The following is a 13,867-nucleotide window of genomic DNA, read 5'->3' on the forward strand; positions in this document are numbered from 1 at the left end:
ACTGGAATTGATCATTTTTTTATTATTATTTAAACTTGAGCCCATCTTTGAGCGAGGATATATGACATGCATCAAAGATATCTTAAATTGAAATTTAAGTAATTAAAGTGTTGGGATAAAATGACCAAGCATTACCGAGAGCAATGTAATCTTACGGTAAAATATTGAGTGATCATATAATTTGTAATTATTGTAATATAATTAATAAATTATAATTTAATATTATGTAAGATTCATAAAAAAAAAAATTATGTAAAGTTCATTCCTTTAAATGGTACATCTTTACATAATTATTTGTTATGATTGATTAATTATATAATTGTAATAAAAAGAATTATAATTAAAATATTTTTAAGTATTAAATTCTTAATTTCAGTAACTAAAGTTTAAATTATGATTGTCTCACATAAAAAAAATTGACCAAGTATTTTTTGACAAGAGAAGTATATATTTATAAAGTGAACATAAATATATTGGCATCTATTCTAGCTAGTAATTTTAATATCATGCAAAAATTTATCTATTTTTTAAAAGTTTCCTATAACTTGATAACTCACTCCATTTTTTTCCTTTTTTCCTTACAATTTCTTTACATGAATCTAGCTCTACTTAAAACATGATCCAAGTCGACATTGCTTTTCCCTATTCATACCCAGCCCTTCATACACAGATTTTTTTACTTCATTTGTTCTAGCAAACCTCTTTGGATCATCGCCCTTGCGGATCCCTAATCTCAGAGAAAACTGCCCCAGACGTTAGTAGCCTGTCAAAATCCTTGCTGGTGGAACTTTGTTCATCACTTGTTGTTATGCTAAACGTGCTTCGCGACATCAGCACACGTTCATCAATGCTGCTAAAAACTTCAACACTATCATCAGTTAAAGGGTACTCCTTATTCAAAGGGGTCTCCCCTCCCGCATCCATTTCTATTTGAGCACCACTACGATTGATCTCTTCCGCCTCACTACCCTGCAATTGTAGAGCAAACTCAAGGCTCCACACAACATCACTCATCGATGGTCGTTCGATTCCCTCGTCAACTAAGCAGCTGATTGCCAACTCAGTAAATTTCTTGAAACACTGAGGTGAAATTTTACCTCTCAAAAATGGATCAATGATCTGATAAAGGGTTCCATTACGGTAGCATTCTTGAAACCATGTTGCTAAGCTAGCTTGTGCCTTATCTTCTGTTCGATTAATCGGTGGTCTAGCACACAATACTTCACACAACACCACACCAAATGAATACACATCCGATTTTTCTGTCAATTGTTGACGACGAAAATATTCTGGATCCAAGTAACCCAAGCTGCCCTTTACAACCGTGGTAACATGTGCCTTGGACATGTTAGTAGGGCCTAATTTCGATAATCCGAAATCTGAAACCTTAGCCACCCACTTCTCATCCAACAAAATATTTGCTGTCTTAACATCACGATGAATTATTGTGTCATTAGCCCCAGTGTGAAGATACTGCAACCCACGTGCCGCACCAATACAAATTTCCAGCCTTTGTTTCCAGGGAAGAGGAGGATTATCAGTCTTGTAGAGATGTTCACGGAAGGTGCCACGGACCATGAAATCATAGACAAGGATCATTTCAGGAGCGTCGTTGCAGTAACCAATCAAAGAGACCAAATGGAGATGGCGGAGTTGGGAAAGCATCTCGATCTCGGTCTTGAACTCAGGGGCGCCTTGTTGAGATTCAGGATTCAATCGTTTGATTGCCACTGGTTTCACACAACCATCTATGAGTCCCTTGTAAACGTTACCAAATCCTCCAACACCAATAATGAAAACATTGTCAAAGTTGTTGGTAGCTGCTTTGATCTCCGCCAGTGAGAAGTATCGACAAAGATAGGATGGTAGAGACTTTGAGGACTTGGTTGTAGAAGAAATTTGACCCCACCAGGAAGGCCGGTCGCTTAAACCAGAATCATCCACTGTCATTTTTCGTCGGAAACTCAGGAAACATAGAAGCGAAAGTGAAACGAAGCCTAATACTATACCTCCAACAATGAAAACTACTGGTTTATGACTACTCTTTTTCCTCGTTGTTGGCGTAACAACGCCAGGCGGACTGGCATAAACAGGGTCAGGGTTAGGTCCGGCGAGATTTCCGTCATTGCTCAATTTGAAGATTTCAAGCCCATTCAATATAGCATCAGAATATGTGGTCTTCCAAGCAGCGGTAGGATGCAGTGAAATTGATAGATTTGTTTTCTTTTGGTTTCCTGTTCTGCCGCCGTTGCCAATCATAACAGCATAATCCTGGTAGACAGGAATCGCTGTTCCTCCAGCCCAGCTAACGACATCTGCTTGAGATTCTACCTGTAAATTGTCTATATAGATCTCAAAAACTCTATCTCCCGGGGCTTTTATCTCTATCTGGAACTCGCAAAAATGTAGCCTAACAAAGTAGGTGAATCCGGTATCAACTGGAAATTGCCAAGTGAGTCTGTAGTTCTCATTCACAGTATTGTTGGTCCCCATCGTCCTGGCGGTTCTATAAATTGAGTCTGGTGCAGCGTAGTTGGGTGCCTTACTGAAATTGAGCTTGATGCTAACATGAACAGGTAGAGCACTGGGTCTAGCATCGGTCAAGTATTTTAAGTCTTGGTCCCAGCTCCTATGCATGCCTGTATCTTGTGAAGGAGGAACGGAGCCACCGCCCATCTCTATTCGGTATGCCATTTCAAGGGTTATGTCCTTCTTGATTTGATAAGGATTCACCTGGTTAACAAACTGAAACCCCGTGTCATTGTCTGCAGAGTAATACAGATTGTCGGGCATTGACACAACTTCGATTCCGTTGATGAATGCATAAGAATCAGGCATACTGTGACTTGCAGTGAACAATATGTTCAGCTTTCGATCACCTTCAACATTTATGCAAAATTCTTTGTAAAATGTTGTCGAGTTGAGATCATCGGCTGTAAGGGCAGCACTGAAGTTCCTTAGGAGGGTAGAACGGCCGATGTGGACATCAAAAAAAGCATTTGACCGGTTGAATTCTTGGAGTGAAGTAGGAAAAAAGTGAAGGCGAATGAATTTGGGGCCCGGTGCCACGTTAAACATGTAGCTAAATTCAGAGCGAGAGAGGCGTGCGGTTCTGTAAGGTATGGTGTCACTTAGAATATCTGACACTACAGATTCAGTATTATTGGGCTGATCTAAATATTTAGAATCTCCAAGCCACAACCGTTGAATGAGATCAGTGCTGCTGCTGGTGGAGCCACAGTCAAGTGCTATGTCTACTTGGGGATCATATGCGGCTGAGATGCTCAGGTTTTGGAGCGTGAGCATCAAGCAGAAAGGGGCTAGGATTGAAAGTTTTTTCGAAGGAACATACCCCTTTTCGGTGTTCTTCATGGTAAGCATTCCAAAGAACATCAGAAAAAGAATTAAAATTAAAGATAAAGAAGTTTGCTCTCAACAATTAAACCGAGAGATGAGGAAAACGATTCTGATGGGAGAAGAAAAGTCAAGAACCAAGATATTTTCAGGAAATGCCATGCTTATCTGCCTTAAAACTTTCGCTTTCCCTTTCATATAAGATGCCAGATTTCAGAAATCGAAATTTTAACGACTGTAATATAGAAGAAAGAGAATGAAGACTTTGAATGATTAAGCCATTAAGCCTATATAATTAGTCAAGCATTGACTTGGATCAATAGCTTCCGACATTTTTAGATCCATATTTCTTCGACAAATTATAATCCAAAGTATCTATATTTACAAGAATTTTTTTTGGTGAAATTGCTAAATTTTAAAAAAAAATTAATAAAAATTTAATAAAAAATTTAAATTAATAGATTGATCAATTTTAATATATAAATTAATAATATTAAAAAATATCGTTAAACTTTTGATCTAATAATTAAAAACGCTTGAAAGAATATCAAACATTTGATTTCAAATCAAATTTCTTTCTTTTTATTTGTACTAAAATTTTATCTTTATTATATAACAAAAAATTATTAAAAAATTATTTAAAAATATCATTTATAATTTAAATTTAATCATTATTTGTTTAATAATAAAAATTTTATTAATATTTTTATTAAAAATATTTATTTAAAAATATATTAAATTTTAATAATTTTTTTTTAATTTACACACCTAATATATAAAATAATTTTTTTAATTTATAAATATTAATTTTCTTTAATTACTTTTAATAAAAAAATTTATAAATTTCATCTAAAAAATTTTATCCAAAATCTTTTCATAAAGTTACAGATTTTATGCGTACAGCTAAGGGCAACGGCTAGGCCGCGTTGATCCATGCAGAAGTGGGATTTGATGGAAAGACTGGTAGGAGTCAATGCTTCACTCTGACATGGAAAAAAATGGTCTAATTTGCTGAGTCTACTAAGATCTTTCTCCATTGTGCACTTAGGTCCCATTTTGCTGGACTTTAAACACAAGCAAAATTGATAGCAGTTTATTCAAAGACGAATCAGCATTGCACAATTGTTTGTCATTCCTTTTGAAGCGTGACAAATTGTTTTTATTTGGTTGATTCCATTTTGATGCACAATGTCCTCACAAAACACTTGTTATTGGTAATTGCATTTTGTCTCATTATAATTATAATTTTGTGGTATTCTATCATGATTTATTGACTTGAGAAATAACAAGACCTCTTGAGATATGATTTTAATTACATCGTATTTTATTTTTATATAAAAAAATTACAATCTTAAAATAAGATAATGATAATAAATATTGAAATTTAAATTTCATAGTTATTTAATATTTTTTTAAAATTATTATATAAATCAGTTGAATTAAATTATAAATTAAATTTACATCTTATCTTCAATTAAGTAATTATGGAGAAAAATAGTTAAATCACATTGTTGTAATAAAGAATTGATAAACTAAGAGTCTATTTGGATGGATGATTAGATTGAAAATAATGACAATAATTAGATTAGTTATTGTAGTTGTGATTAAAATTGAAAATAGAGTTATGCAAGTAATTTGAGACAATCCAATTTGAACATTGGCCTCGTAAAGAAAATTAGATTGCAGATGCCTTGGTCATCTTGGCTACAATAGTGCAAATTGGTAATAATACTGAAATTCAGCCCATCAAGTTAGATGTTAAAGATATGCTAGTGCACTATGCCAGCGTGGAAGAGGAAAAAGATGAAAATCTCTGGTATTATGATATTCTATGAAATCTAAGGGATCAGCAACACCAGGATCACACAATAGAGAATGATAAAAGAGTCTTAAGGAGATTGGCTATAGGATTCTTAGTAGATGGGGAGGTTCTGTATAAGAGAAACAAAGATCAAGTGTTATTGCGTTGTGTAGGTGCCTGTGAGGGCAAGAAGATCATTGGGGAAGTCCATGATGATATATGTGTAGTACATACAAATGGACAAATGATGATAAGACAAATTATGAGAGCTGGATATTATTGGTTGACAATATAGAGACTGCATTGATTATGCTCGAAAGTGTCACAATGCCAAATTTATGCCAAAAAGATTCACTGTTTATTATTATTATTATTATTATTATTATTATTATTATTATTATTATTATTATTATTATTATTATTATTTCCTTTTTTGGCTAATCAAAGTCCCATAATTGAAGAGATTCAAATTTGCATGCAATCGAATTAAAAGGGTTTACAAGACAGAATCAAATCAATCAAACAAATTTACAATAACCTAGGCCTAAATCATATTGGACAAAATCCAATCCCAAGATTAAAGCCTAGATTAATTCTGTTTGGGCACAATTCAATCTCAAGATTCAAGCTTAGATTGATTTTATTCGAGCCTTAAAATTTGTACTCAAAACTAGCTATAAATTGGACATAGGATCATAAAGAAATTTAAGAGTTGATTTTTTGGGAAAGCTCTTTGGGTTTAAAATTTTTGGGTTTTGAATTTCTGAGTTTGAAGTTTCATTGTTTGACATTTCTAGGATTAAAAGTTGGAATTTCAGGGTTTAAGTTTGAAGTTCTAGGTTTTAAGTTTGAATTTCTGGGTTTGGGTTAAATTTATGAAAAAATCTTAAAAAAAACATGGTTTTTGGTTTAAACGTTTGAATTTTTTAGTTGAATTTTTTGATCGAATTCTAATGACATTTTTCAAAAATCGATGAGTTACCCAGTTTTTGATGGATTGCTCTAGGGTTTTCTAGAAAGAAAGTAGAACGAATTTTGGTTAAAGAAAGAGAAAGGATCAAAGGCTTCTGAAGAAAGGCTGAGTGTTTTAGCTTTTATACTTGCAAGAAAACAATGTCATTTCAGCCAACCCAAAATCTACATGAACCCCTTCAGGATTTGGGCGCCATTTATAAATCAACCTAACCCGATCATAAATTTTTTTTTCTTTTTATTTTCATTTTTTATTTTATTTTTTTATTGATTTTTGCAATTTTCATTTTTTAAAGATTTTTCTTATTTTATTTTTATTTTTATTATTTTACTAATTTTAAATTAAGCTTTTTTTAAATATTTTGTAAAATTTCTTTTATTGTTTTTGGAAAAAAACCTAAAATTTTTTTCTCTTTTCAAATAAATTCATAAATCCTACCAAACTATTGTAGAATTTTTCATGGATTTAAATTTTATAGATTGTACCAAACTATTGAAGAATTTCATAAATCAATTTTCACCAAAAAAAATAATTGTTAATAAAGTATTTTGTATTTTAACTTACCAAACTATTGAAGGATTGTGTCTTAAGTTAAATTTTACTAAACTATTGAAAAATTTAATGAATTTTCTCAAAAATAAAATTTTATAAATATTTTATAATAAAATATTACCAAACTATTGTAAGATCTGTATCAAAATAAATCCTATCAAATTATTAGAAGACTTTACTAATTAGTTTTTTAGGCAAAATACATTAATAAATCTGACGACGAAGTCTTTCATGATGAGATATTAGTCTCTTTGAATACTCTTGAGGTAAGAAAGTTATCTTAAATTACTACCAAACTATTGGAGTAATCTTAAGGTTAATTTTCAATAGTAAATATCTTGGTAAATTATAAATATGTTTAAGGCTTGGATAATTTGAAATCAAACTGGTACCATCTTTTGATGAGTGTTGTGAAGGTACTATAACCTTCCTCATCGTAAGTGTACTCCTAAACCTAAAATCTGGTTGCATAGAGTAAAATCTATTATTTAAATATACCTAAGTCAATATTGAAACTCCTTTTTATATGGGACATATTTGATTAGGTGACCAATCACATCTAGACAAAAAATATTAGTGACGACTTTTTTAATTTTTGTTTAGCGGTTAGTGTATGGATCTATATATTATGACATACCAAAAAATACATTTCCAAAATGCATTACAATTATCCAAAAATAAATTTTCGAAAGAAATTTTTTACTTCAATTTTTTGTTACATTAGATACAATATGGTAGATTTCAATCTCTTGATCAGAGTCTAGCATAAAAATATGGAATGTCTCTTACAGTAATCTTTAATTGGGTCTCTAATGATTTTTTCATTGTATAGACCATTTAAATCTTGCAGTATGAACCTCTAATTTTTCAGTCATACTGTCCATTCAATAATATTTGTAATATTTTTTCAAATCTAATAAACGTGCATCTGAGAGGAATAACTACTTGTGAAAAAGGTGCTTGTGCAATTTGGCTATTGCACCATGTGCAATACAATATTCATACTTTTATTGCATATGGTACAGTTGTTAACTTACAATAGCATCTCTTCATACTTAGTGTTTTCTCTCAGATGTTTGTTTGTCAAAATTGCAAAATTATTACAAATTTATTAAACAGATAATACCTGGAGGTCAAAAAATTAGAGATCCCTATTGCTGGATTTGCTAATCTATTAATGACATCGTTAAAGTCAATGGTCCTTACGTTGCCAAGTTATTATGTACCGAAAATCTACTTCTAAAAGTTTTTAAAAGCTTCTAAAAATGAATATCTAAAAATTATTGAGAAATTTCATAAATACATTTTCAAAAATTTTAAAGGTTTCTAGAAATGGATGTCCGAAAGCTTTTAGGGGATTTCAAAAATGATTTTTCAAAAGTTCTTGAATGATTTCAGACATTCATTTCTGAAAATTTTCAATAATTTTTAAAAATTCATTTTTAGAATGTTCGGATGGCACTGTAAAACTTTAAATCCTGAATCTTACAAAATTAAACAAAAAAATCAAATATAAAAATAAATGATTTACCTCTGATTATAAATTATCTAATATCAAATAGGTGATTAGGGTTTGATTTGAGACTTAATTCTTTAAAGGGGTTTTTGATTGAAAGAGATGAAGCGTGAAGAGATAGGGTGTTTCAATTTTTAGTAAATTTATATTTTAGTTTGAGGTTTGTTGAATAAAAAATTAGATGTTAATAGTAATGGGCTGTAAAAAAAAAAAGTTAAGGTGCAAATAATACCACTCATATGTTATTGTGTTGTTGCAAAATATTGATAATGTTATCAATAAATGGAATAATATCATGTTCGTCAAGACTGTTAAAAGATAAAATAATCATTTCATTATAATGGACAGGTGTTAGCAATATATTCTTTAGGAGTTAATTTTCATTTATAGATGTCAATTGTCGATATGAGTGAAAGTAAATCGATTAAAATCAATTAAATATGGTCAAATTATTCTTGTTAATTTGTTTTCAATAATTATTAATTAAATAAATTGATTTAATTAATTTTTAATTTTTAAAATTAATAATCAAATTGATTAAATTAATTAATTTTTTAATATATTTTTAATTATATTATGATCATATTTGATGTATAAGATAATAAAAATAATATAATATTAATTATTTTATATTATATTTTATTTGTATCTAAAAAAAGAGATAGGATTATAAAAATGATTAATCAACCTCTTAGTATAAAATGATTCAATCCTTTTTAAATGGATATGATTATTTTTAATTTATAAGATTAAATTTATTTATTTTATGATACCCTTAAAAATTATATTAATAATTTAAATTGTATAAACTTTTAAGAATGATAATTTTAATTAATAAATAAATTATCTTATTATAATCTTTACACACATCAACTATAAGACAGAATGATATTTTTTAATATAATCTTATTTATAATATCATTTTATTTTATTTTATCATAATTTTATTTATCAAATATATTCTATATGTATAATATAAGTATATAAAAATATTGTTATTTATATTTTTATTATTTTTTAAAAAATAATAAAAAAAATAAATTGATTGATTTTTTTATTATTATTTTTTTAAAATCAGCCAATTACTCATTTTTAATTGCCCCAGCATCCACTTCATCCAGATCAATTTTACGCGGATATGCACATCTCTAATCTTAATCTGTATATGATAAGCTTTTTAAATGTTCTAATCACAGAAGATAAAGAAGCTTGCTCTGAACAATAAAACCGAAAGATGAGGAAAACGATTCTGATGGGAGAAGAAAAGTTAAGAACCGAGAAATTTTCAGGAAATTTCATGCTTATTTGCCTTTCAACTTTCGCTTTCCCTTTCATAGAAGATGCCAGATTTCAGAAATCGAAATTTTAATGACTGTTATATCGAAGAAAGACAATGAAGACTTTGAATGATTAAGCCCATATAGCGAAGCATTGAATTGGATCATTAGCTTCTAAAACAGCCATTATGTTTTTTAGATCCTTATTTCCTCGACAAATTATAATCCAAAGTATATATTTACAAGAAATTTGTTAAGTAAAATTTGTAAAATATTTTTAAAAAAGTAAGTTAATAAAAATTTTAATAAAAAAATTAAAATTAATAAATTGATAAAATTTAATGTGTAAATTAATAATATATAAAAAATTATTAAAAATATTATTTATAATTTAAATTTAATCTATATTTATTTAATAACAAAAATTTTATTAATATTTTTACTAAAAAATATTTATTTAAAAAATATAAAAAATTGTTAATTCTTTTTAAAAATTTACATTTTTAATATATATAATAATATTTTTCAATTTATAAATTTCAACTAAAAAATTTTATACAAATCTTTTCATAAATTTACAGATTTTATGCGTACGGCAAGGGCAAAGGCTAGGCCGCGTCGACCAATGGAGAAGTGGGATTTGATGGAAAGATTTGTAGGAGTCAATGGCTCATTGTGACCTGTAAGAATGCAGTTCGTGCTTTCAATTTTAATTTTGATAAATGTCCAATCGTTTGAATTGTCCTGCCTTTTGCAAGTTGTAACTTGTCTTTTCGGACCCTACGAAGATCTTCCTCCAATGTGCAATTGGGTCCCAGTTTGCTGGACTTGTAACATAAGTTAAGCAAAAATTGAAGGCAGTTTATTCAAAGACGAATCAGCATTGCACAATTGTTTGTCATTCCCTTTGAACGTGACAAATTGTTTTTATTTGGTGTTTCCATTATGATGCACAATATCCTCACAAAACACTTGTTATTGGTAATTGCATTTTTTCTCATTATTATTTATAATTTTGTGATATTCTATCATGATTTATGATTTAAGAAACAACAAGGCCTACGGAAAAATGATTTAATTTATATCATATTTTAATTTTATTTAAAAAATTACAATCTTAAAATAAGAGAATTAATAGTAAATACTAAATTTAAATTTCATTTTTATTTAATATTATTTTTAAATAATTATATAAATTAATTAAATTAAATTATAAATTAAATTTATATTTTATCTTCAGTTAAGTAATTATGGAGAAAATTTGTTAAATTACGGTGCTATAATAAAGAATTGATAAATTAAGAATTCATTTAGATAAACGATAAAATTAAAAAAAATAATAAATATTAAATTAATTATTATAATTATGAGATTAAAATTAATGATAAAATATGTATTTTGATGAAAAATAGAGATAATGACAAAGTGACTTATAATAAGAAGAAAAAAAACCATTAGATTAAAAATTATATATAATAAACATTTTAAATTATTTAATATTTATAATATTAATAAATAATTAAAAATATTAAATTATTTTTATATTAAATAATAATATATCAAATGACTTTTTTATTATATTAAATTAACAAAATTATTTCATAACTTATAAATACAAATAAAAAAGGTAAAAATTAAGATAAAAATAAAAAATAAATAAATAAATAACTAAGCGTAAAAAAGTTATATATAAATTAAAAAAAAAAAAAAAAAGAAGAAAACTGGCGGCCAACTGGACAAAAAAACCTTTAACCAACGAGTCTTAAATATGATGTACAATTACATCCAAATGGATGCAGCATGTCGTTTGGTACAAAATTTTATGATAATTGCACCATACCGGAGTTGCACTTGCCTCCAGTAAATGTAAATCGGCTTCAATCGATTAAAATCAATTAAATATAGTCAAATTATTCTTGTTAATTTGTTTTCAATCATTATTAATTAAATAAATTGATTTAATTAATTTTTAATTTTTAAAATTAATAATCAAATTGATTAAATTAATTAATTTTTAATATATTTTTAAATATATTATGATCATATTTGATACATAAAATGATAAAAATGATATAATATTAATTATTTTATATTATATTTGATTTGTATATGAAAAAAAAGATAATATTATAAAAATGATTAATTATTCTTTTGATATGAAATGATTCAATCCTCTTTAGGTAAAAAAGATTATTTTAAATCTATGAGATTGAATTTATTTATTTTATTTTACTCTTAAAAATTATATTAATAATTTAAATTATATAAACTTTTAAAAATAATAATTTTAATTAATAAATAAATTATTTTATTATAATTTTTACACACATCAATTTTAAGACATGATGATATTTTTTAATATAATCATATTTATAATATCATTTTATTTTATTTCATCGTAATTTTATATATCAAATATATTTTATATGTATAATATAAGTATATAAAAATATTTTATATTTTTATTATTTTTTAAAAATAATAAAAAATAAATTGATTTATTTTTTTAAAATAAAGTATTGATTTTTAATTTTTTGTAATCAAACCAGCCAATTACTCATTTTTAATTGCCCCAGCATCCACTCCATCCAAATCAATTTTACGCGGGTATGCACACCTCTAATCTTAATCTGTATATGATAAGCTTTTTAAATGTTCTAATCACAGAAGATAAAGAAGCTTGCTCTGAACAATAAAACCGAGAGATGAGGAAAACGATTCTGATGGGAGAAGAAAAGTTAAGAACCAAGAAATTTTCAGGAAATTTCATGCTTCTCTGCCTTTCAACTTTCGCTTTCCCTTTCATATAAGATGCCAGATTTCAGAAATCGAAATTTTAATCACTGTCATATAGAAGAAAGACAATGAGGACTTTGAATGATTAAGCCTTTATAGCGAAGCATTGACTTGGATAGTTAGCTTCTAAAACATCCATTATGGTTTTTAGATCCTTATTTCCTCAACAAATTATAATCCAAAGTATATATTTACAAGAAATTTCTTTAAGTAAAATTTGTAAAATATTTAAAAAAAAATAATTTAATAAAAATTTTAATAAAAAAGTTAAATTAATAAATTGATAAAATTTAATGTGTAAATCAATAATATATAAAAAATTATTAAAAATATTATTTATATTTTAAATTTAATTTATATTTATTTAATAACAAAAATTTTATTAATATTTTTACTAAAAAATATATAAAAAATTATTAATTTTTTTATAAAAAAATTTACATATTAATATATATAATAATATTTTTCAATTTATGCATTTCAACTAAAAAATTTTATCCAAATCTTTTCATAAATTTACAGATTTTATGCGTACAGCAAGGGCAAAGGCTAGGCCGCGTCGACCAATGGAGAAGTGGGATTTGATGGAAAGACTCGTAGGAGTTAATGGCTCATTGTGACATGGAAAAAAATGGTTCTAATTTGTTGAGTCTTTCTCATGACTTGTACGATTGCAGTTCGTTCTTTCAATTTTAATTTTGATAGATGTCCAATCGTTTGAATTGTCTTCCCCTTTGCAAGTTGTAACTTGCCTTTAAGGACCCTACGAAGATCTTCCTCCAATGTGCAATTGGGTCCCATTTTGCTGGACTGTTAACGTAAGTCAAGCAAAAATTGAAAGCAGTTTATTCAAAGACGAATCAGCATTGCACAATTGTTTGTCGTTCCCTTTGAAGCGTGACAAATTATTTTTATTTGGTTGTTTCCATTATGATGCACAATATCCTCACAAAATTGCATTTTTTCTCATTAATATTTATAATTTTGTGATATTCTATCATTATTTATGATTTAAGAAATAACAAGACTTACTGAGAAATGATTTAATTTATATCAAATTTTAATTTTATATAAAAAAATTACAATCTTAAAATAAGAGAATTAATAGTAAATACTAAATTTAAATTTCATATTTATTTAATATTATTTTTTAAATAATTATATAAATTAATTAAATTAGATTATAAATTGAATTTATATCTTATCTTCAGTTAAGTAATTATGGAGAAAACTAGTTAAATCACAGTGTTGTAATAAAGAATTGATAAATTAAGAGTATATTTAGAAGGAAGATGAAATTAAAAATAATAGTAGGTATTAGATTGGTTATTATAATTATAAGATTAAAATCAATGATAAAATATGTATTTGAATAAAAAATAGAGATAATGACAAAGTGACCTATAATAAGAAGAAAAAAATATTAGATTAAAAATTGTATATAATAAATATTTTAAATTATTTAATATTTATAATTTTAATAAATAATATTAAATTATTAAATTATTTTTTATTAAATAATAATATATCAAATGACTTGTTTATATTAAATTAACAAAATTATTTCATAATTTATAAATACAAATAAAAAAGGTAAA

At 26.9% G+C, this 13,867-nt stretch overlaps 1 pseudogene across 1 annotated transcript; it reads right to left on the minus strand.

Moving 5' to 3' along the window:
- Nucleotides 1-459: 459 nt before the first annotated feature.
- LOC111305679 (receptor-like protein kinase FERONIA pseudogene) lies at nucleotides 460-3,560 on the minus strand (annotated as a pseudogene). Its single transcript, XR_016332630.1, has one exon. The product of XR_016332630.1 is annotated as a receptor-like protein kinase FERONIA pseudogene (transcript).
- Between the last annotated feature and the right edge of the window lie 10,307 nt (nucleotides 3,561-13,867).

Source organism: Durio zibethinus, chromosome 23 (assembly GCF_047325235.1).
Source record: "Durio zibethinus cultivar Kanyao isolate XHJ-2024 chromosome 23, ASM4732523v1, whole genome shotgun sequence".
NCBI lineage: Eukaryota > Viridiplantae > Streptophyta > Magnoliopsida > Malvales > Malvaceae > Durio > Durio zibethinus.